This window comes from Acomys russatus, chromosome 28 (genome assembly GCF_903995435.1).
Source record: "Acomys russatus chromosome 28, mAcoRus1.1, whole genome shotgun sequence".
Taxonomy (NCBI): Eukaryota; Metazoa; Chordata; class Mammalia; order Rodentia; family Muridae; genus Acomys; species Acomys russatus.
In genome coordinates this window covers 26,109,331-26,117,697 of record NC_067164.1, presented here as the reverse complement: position 1 = coordinate 26,117,697, position 8,367 = coordinate 26,109,331, and positions in this window count along the sequence as shown.

Genomic DNA, 8,367 nt, shown 5'->3' with positions numbered 1-8,367 from the left:
AAACAGAGTGTTCTCTTGTGCCTGAGTGCCCACAGCCCAGAATTTGATCTCAAGATCCTCACTGCCTCCTGTGTGGCCCCAGGGTCTCCCTGCTGCTGAGCATTTTCCTGGAGTTCAAGCCTAGACTTTATCTTGTGAGAGCCACCGCAGGTGTTTGAACAAGACAAGAGAGCAGGTTTTCCTGCAGATTTAGGCTCTGTGGTCATTGACGCAACCCCTAAATGTTTACTACGTTTCTTTATTCTGTTCTCATCAAACTTAGAGCTAGCCTCCTGTTTCTGCCCTTCCGGTGCTGGAACACTGCACTAACTAGTGCTGCCCTGTTACATACGAAGGGATAGCTGTAGACTCTGGAAAGTTGTTCCTTAAGCAAGGGGAGTCTTGAAACCCCTGAGGATGGTTTTACATTACTTTCAGGGCTTATGATGGAAAAGCAGCTGAAATGTACACAGACACACTCCCCGGACTTCCTTTTGCCCCCTTTCTTTTCTTTTTTTTTTTTTTTTTTTTGGTTTGTTTGTTTATTGAGACAGGGTCTTTCTGTGTTAGCCTTGGCTGTCCTGGACTCGCTTTGTAGACCAGGCTGGCCTCGAACTCACAGCGATCTGCCTGCCTCTGCCTCCCAAGTGCTGGGATTAAAGGCATGTGCCACCACGCCCGGCTTCTTTTACGCCTTTTCAGCAACATTGCTGTTGTCCGTGCCGCCCCCCCCCCCCCCCCCCCAGCTTCCCACTTTCTGCAGGATGCTCTCACAAAATTCCCTTATCGAATCACTTTGACTTTTCCTCTCCTGTCAGAAGACCATTGAAATTGAGTTTCAGACTTTCAGGCCAGCCTGGTCTACAAAGTGAGTTCCAGGACGGCCAAGGCTATACAGAGAAACACTGTATCAAAAACAAACAAACAGACAAAAATCAAGTTTCAATTAGGCATGGTGGCACTTCTATACTCCCAGTACTTGGGAGGCTGAACACCAAAGGTTGAAGTCAGCCTGTGCTACACAGTAAAATTGGTCTCAAAATGGGGTGGAGGTCTGTGGGCAGAACACTTGCCTAGCATGCAAGATCTGGACCGGCATTACAAGCCTAAAATCTAGCACATGGGAGTTGGAGGCAGGAGGATCAGGAAGTCAAGTTCGTCCTTGAATACACAACGAGTTACAGGCCAGCCTGGGGTACATGGGGCATTGCCTCAAAAAACACGTTATTAGGCGGGCGTGGTGGCACACGCCTTTAATCCCAGCACTTGGGAGGCAGAGACAGGCGGATCGCTGTGAATTCGAGGCCAACCTGGTCTACAAAGCGAGTCCGGGACAGCCAAGGCTAACACAGAGAGATTATGTCTCGAAAAACAAACAAACAAACCATGTTATTTAAAATAAAGTTTTTGGGGGCTGGAGAGATGGCTCAGTGGTTAAGAGCACTGCCTGCTCTTCCAAAGGACCCGGGTTCAATTCCCAGCACCCACATGGCAGCTCACAACTGTCTATAACTCCAAGATCTGACACTCCCACAGGAATGGACATAAAATAAAATTAAATAAAAAAAATAAAGTTTTTGTTTTTTCTTTTCTGATGTGAGTCATGGCTTCAGAACAAGTCTACTTCAAGCTCATTTTATTTTTCAGTTTTCTGCCCTCATTTAAATTGCCTGTGTTTCTTTTGTTTGTGTTTCGGTTTGGTTTGGTTTGGTTTCTTAGGTTAGCAGTGCTGGAGTTGGGCTTAGGGCCTAGCACATCCTGGGCATGGACTCCCCTACTGGCTACACCTTCCAGCTGACTCTTTACCTGCCATTTATTCACCTAAAGAATTGGAACACACACACACACACACACACACAAAGAATTGGAACACTACTCAGGTGTGAGCATTGCAAACAGCTAGAAATGGAACCGAAACAATCAGCTTACCATGAATTGAAGCAAGTCTTGAGTGAGATTTTGTTTGTTTACAATTATTTGAGACAGGATCACACTACGCAGCCCTAGCTAGCCAGCCTGGTACTTGCTATGGAGACCAGGTGAGCCTCAAAATTCACAGAAATCCACCTGCCTCTGCCTCCCTAGTGCTAGGATTAAAGTTGTGTGCCGCCACTCTCAGCAGTTATGTCTTTACCTTAAATTACATTTATTTATTATTTTTGTGGGGAGCGGTGGTGGGTCAGAAAACTGAAATACCAGAAGAACTAAAATTGGATTTCAGGGTTACTGGGGCAAAAGCTAAGAAATAGGCCTACAGGAGATAATCTGGCCAGGGACAAAGAAGAGCCTCACCAGAGATAGCATTGCCTAGTGACTGATCCAAAGGGTCCCACTGGAGATAGAATTGATAAGAGATCCAGTTTTATGGCTACATTCCTTCCTGCCCACTGGAGATAAGGTTAATAAGAAACCAGACAGTTCCCTGGACAAAGTAGTGAGCAAAGAAGAACAAAGAAAGCTAAGTCATGGGCAGTCTTGGTGCCTTTTTCTGTGGTCTCTCACCTTTAGACATTAGACCTCCTAAAGTTACTCAAGCAATAGATGCTTGCCAGGCTGAAACTCCCCTGCTTTGGGGCGCTGAGAGGGATAGGAACCTATAAATTTACCCTCAGCTCAAAGTTTGGGGCTCTTTCCGGATACCACTGAGTTGCTGACCGGTCAGAGCCCAGCTCGAGTCGAAAAAGTAGAGGTCCTCATGTGTCGAGTCCTGGTGGTCATTTTCTGGGTACAGCAAGGACAACTTGTGTAAATCAGTTCTCTTTCATTTCACTACATGGACTCCTGGGTTGAATGCAAGCCCTCAGGTTTGGCAGTGAGCTGCTTTCCCTTCTGAGCCATCTCACAGCCCCTCAGGTGAGATTTTATGTGCCCATACTACACCGGTGACTCCACTCTTTGATGTGTTGGATGATAATTGCCTTTGATTTTATACTTTTTAGACCATAGTTACCGACATCGGAACCCTAGGGTACGTTACACAGCAGGAAAGATCTTAGACTTGGAGCAAAAGGGGACGGGTGAACTTTGGGTTAGATTCCCTTGGGGATATTGTGTGTCCTTTGTTTGGAAGGAGAATAGGAAATGGGCATTTTGGTAGTCACTGGGTAGACTGTTTCTATGACTGCAACTGTTAGTTTTTTTTGGCCACCATACTCATTATTTTTTTTTTTAATTTTTTATTAATTTATTCTTGTTACATCTCAATGGTTATCCCATCCCTTGTATCCTCCCATTCTTCCCTCCCTCCCATTTCCCCCTTATTCCCCTCCCCTATGACTGTTCCTCATACTCATTATTGCTGTTATTTATTTATTTATGAGATTATAACATAGTTATAACATTTATCACTTCCCTCTTTCCAAACCCTCCCATATATACTTCTCCACTCTCCTTCAATTTCATGACCTCTTTTTTCATTAGTTATTACTGTATGAATTTAGGAATATGAGTCTATTACTAAATATAACCTGCAAAGTCCAGACAATCACTTGTACGTATGTTTTCAAGACCACTTATTTATGCCGGATCTAGTGGTGCAAACATTTATCCCTAGTACTCAGGAAACTGAGGTAATGGATCGCTGTGAATTCAAGGCTAGCCTGATCTACACAGCAAGCTCCAAGAAGCCAGGACTATGTAGAGGGACTCTGTCTCAAAAACAAAATCTCTTTTTTATTTTATGTGTTGAGTGTTTTGCTTTTATGAGTGCACTGCATACAGAAATATAGGTGTGCACAGAGTCCAGAGGAGAGTATTAGATCCTCTGAACTAGAGTTACAGACAGTTGTAAGCTGACATGGTGGTCCTGAGAATAGAACCCTGGTCCTCTGCCATAGCATCAAGTGCTCTTAACTGCTGAGCTGTCTCTCCATAACTGTGTGTTTTGAAGGGGGCAATAAGGATTCTTCATTTATATCTTGATTTTCAAATAATTTTTGCCTGTCCTATGCCTTTTTGTTTTCGCATAAATTTCATAATCAGTTGAACATGGTAGTGTATGCCTTTGCTGGCACTCAGGAAGCAGAGCCAGGTGGATCTGTGGAGTTCCGTGCCACATGGTGAGACCCTGTCTCAAAACTAATTAGTTAATTTCATAATCAGTGTGTCTAGTTCTACAAAGAGTGAGGCTCAAATTTTGTGTAAGACATCGTTAAGTCAATAGGCCAATTGGAAGAGAATCAGCATTTTAACATTGTGAGTCATTTTATCCATGATCATTGTGTGTCTCTCCGTTTATCTGGGTCTCCTTGAATTTTTCTCATCAGAACCTTGAGGTTTCCATTATAGCTATCTTGCACATATTTTGTACAACTGAATGCACGTTCTACACTGACCATCACTTTTTAAAGGAATATTCTTTTTTCACCAGGAAATGCTCTATCCTTTGCTTTATGATGGAGCAAACTGTTTCATAGAGTCGATACCTTGGTTGCTACACTGTTTCATTTCTTGCTCTGAACAGACTCTGAAGACTCTGCCAAGAACAAGAATGCTCATGGAAAGTGGGGCCTGTGGGTCCCTGAAACACTGCTACAAATGCCAGCGCGGCTCTTCACATCTCGTGCCTGCTTCTGCCCAGTGGCTTTGTCTCTTGCCCATGGAGATTGTTCCCTCTGAAGGACAGCTTGGTAACAGCTGCTTGGAAGACGTCTTCCTGGGGTAGATGTGTGTGCACATGACTGACTGCAGTGGGGATTCTGGAGAGGGCACATACTACCCTTCTGGGGCTCCAGAGACTCTTTTTTGTTTGTTTGCTTGCTTGCTTGCTTGCTTGCTTGCTTGCTTTTCGAGACAGGGTTTCTCGGTGTTATCTTGGCTGCCCTGGACTCTCTTTGTAGACCAGGCTGGCCTTGAACTCACAGTGATCTGCCTGCCTCTGCGTACCCAGTGCTGGGATTACAGGCGTGCGCCACCACCGCCTGCCTTAGAGATAGACTCTCGATGATGGTCTTGCCGATTGAACTGAGGTGGCAATAGACAGGGAGAGGGAGGTGTTTCTAACATCCTACCAGTGTCAGGAGCCCTGATGCTGCCCCCCTCCCCCACGCCCTTCCTCCATAGCAGTTCTGTTAGGAGTTTGATTCTTTGAGTATTGGCTCTCTGGGATCAGTCGAAAAGTAAGTCTGGACAGGTTTCAGGGGGGCTCATGTGATCTGGGCTGGGGGCGTGTCCTCCCTGAGGATCTTCTGTTAAATAAGCATCCTCTCTTCTCTGGATCCCGTCCCTTGTGTCTTCCCAGGACTCTGGCCCAGACTGCTGAGGAGTCCACGACAGGAAACTGTGAGGTCACCTGCATGCAAGTAGTCATGCTTTATGTAGACCAGCATGGTTTTCACAGCCCTCTAGAGGAGGAGCCAATACAATGAAAACACATAACTCAGGCACATCTTACAGAATTCTGGCTGAGTCTCTACGGTGGTGAAGTTGAGAACCTTGTAGTTGCTCAGCCCATGAAACTGGATGTCTCAGCAGTTCAAGAGCCATCGGTCTTCATCCCACCTTGGAAGAACGACGGACCAGGACTCCAGTGTCTGCAAAGAGTGGCAGATTCAGAGTAGATCCATTCAAAAGCAATGAGCAAAGATGGATGGAAAAAAGCAACCCCGCTCTTCCTTCAGACCTCTTTATATGCAGGCTGCATTCCAAAGGTGCTGCCTCTAGGGGATGGCCTTCCTCTCCAGGTCATAAGCGCGTAAGCCCACTGGGAATGTCTCCTAGTTGATTCCAGATCCAGTCAAGTTGACAACCAAGAGTAAGTACTACAACCCCCCAGGATACAGCAAGCACATTTTATGGAGAGGACTCTGCACAGTGTGGTACTCTCCCTACACACCCTCCAGTCTCCACACACAGGACTTGTTCACAGCAGCTCCAGTACTAATCACCAGGCCCTTCCTTGACTCCTCTTTTTGGTCCTCCTTTCCCCTCCTTAAAGACTTGATGGACATCTCATTTCCCAGATGTGGTGACCACAGAGATGGCTCAGAGGTTAAGGGCACTGACTGCTCCTCCAAAGGTCCTGAGTTCAATTCCTAGCAACCACATGGTGGCTCACAACCATCTATAATGAGACCTGATACCCTCTTCTGGCGTGCAGGTGTACATGCAGGCAGAACACTATATGCATAATAAATAAATAAATATTTTTGAGAGAAAGAGAGAGAGAGAGAGAGAAAGAAAGAGAGAGAGAGAGAGCGCTGGACATCCCCGTAGTCAGAGAAAGACAAGGTAGAAAGAGGACTCACTCAGTGTCCCATGACTCTGCCCTCCCCTGCCTGGACCCCATCTCCACCAAACCCTTTTCACTTCCATCCTAGAAGTGTTCTCATCCCTCTGCCCCTTGCCCTGCAGCTCACCACAGCCTCAGCCATGTTCTGGTAGCTGGACTCTTTATCTTTGCCGGCGGACCTGGCTTATCTCCAGCAAGGTTGGGTTCTTTATTCCTGATTGTTTTCATCTGTGCCCTAGTTGTCTTTGGCCCTAAGCCTTAAAGGAAGAGCAGGCTGTGAGGCTGTCTGGCACAAGTGTCACGGAACCTTCATTCCACCCCAAGAAACGTTGCATGCCATCCTTCCATGTCACAAGCTGCTCTGGAAACAGGCTTAACCTGGTCCTGGTCTTCTGGCCTCTGAAAGCCAAGTTCTCAGAAGAGCATGAGTGTTCGACTGTGGTAACTTAAAATAATCATTACCCGCATCCACTTTCTTCCCCCTCATGCCAGAAAGAAGTGCCCAAGTTCTAAGGATCAAGTGTTTTACAACCCTGAGTTGCCTTATCATTAAATAAAGCTGGCTCTACCCTCACATGTTGGCTATCTTCCCAGGCCAGGAGCAGTCAGCTAGATCTAGAAGCAATGGGCTGGTCCAGTCCAACCCAGCCCCTCATAAACCCTTCCAGGTCAGGAGTCAGAGGCAAAAATGTCCCTAAAGAGGGGAGACTGTAGGAAATACATGAGAAGGTACCAAGCTGCTGGTGGTAGGGTTGTGGGATCCTGGCTCAGGATAGAGTGAGCAGTCTAAAGGGTAATATAGCTACAGGGAGTAGGTGGTCCAGGAGATGGGGATGTCTAGGCAACTGAGTAACTGGTCATGCCTGTATGATTTAGACAGGCGTCTCTCTTCTCCTCCATGTCTTCCCAGGCTAGTCTCCTCCTCTTCCTCCTCCTTTTCTTCCTCCCTCTCCTCATCACTATCTTCTGCTCCCCTCCCTTTATCCCTTTACATGCATTTCCTTGAGTACCCCTTCCCCTCTCGGCTCTGGCCCCAGCCCACGCAGTGCTTGCTCTTGTCTACTACACCCTGGATGTCTTTGTTCCTCTCCTGGGCTTTTATAAAATGTAAATTAGAAGGCTGGGGTGGTACAGTGCTTGCCTAGCATAGAAGAGGGCCCTGGGTTTCATCTCCAATTCTGCATAGACTGGGGAGAGTGGGGCACACCTGTGACTCCAGCATCCAGGCTTGGACATAGGAGGTTTAGAACTTAAGTCATCCTTGGTGACACAGCACTAGATCCTGTCTCCAAACCACAAAATACATACATTATGATCACACAGAAGAGTAAATATTAGCTAAAGTGCTATTTGGGAAAGTCGTATTTAAGAAAAGGAAGGGGATAGGCTGGGTGTGGTGGTGCACATGTTCAATCCCAGAATTCAGGAAACAGAGGCAGGTAGATCTCGGTGAGTTCAAGGCCATCCTGGTCTATAGAACAAGTTCCAGAACAGACAGGGCTACACAGAGAAGCTCCGTTTAAAAAATACACACACACACACACACACACACACACACACACACACACACACACACACGTTAAAAAAATAAAAATAAAAAGAAAGAAAAAAGAAAGAGAGAGGGGGTAGGGATGGAGGGAAAGAAGAGGAAGGGAGGAAGGAAGGAGGAGAGAGGAAGGGGAAGGGAGGAGGAAGGGCAGGATCTAGAGGAATAGCTAAGCAGTTATAAGGGTTTGCTGCCCTTCCAGAGGATCAGTTCCAAGCACCCATGTCAGGTGTCTCACAACCACCTATAACTTCAGCAGATGTCTTCTTCTGGCTTCAACTGGCATACGCAAACACACAGGAGGGAGGCGGGCAGCTTTGTCTTGCCTGGGATCCCATCTGTTCAGGGTCTCTCTCTCTCTCTTTCTCTCTTTCTCTCTCTCTCTCTCTCTCTCTCTCTCTCTCTCTCTCTCTCTCTCTCTCTCTCTCTCTCTCTCTCACACACACACACACACACACACACACACACACATGAATCCCCTACTCTATGTACTTTCCAGCTCCAACCATCCCTCTGTGAACTGCATTCTTCATCCTTAGGGTTAGACCTGGAAACTCTGATTGGGGGTCATTTTTTGTTTCTGCTCCCAAAAGTCTTGTCTTTGCTGAAAAGA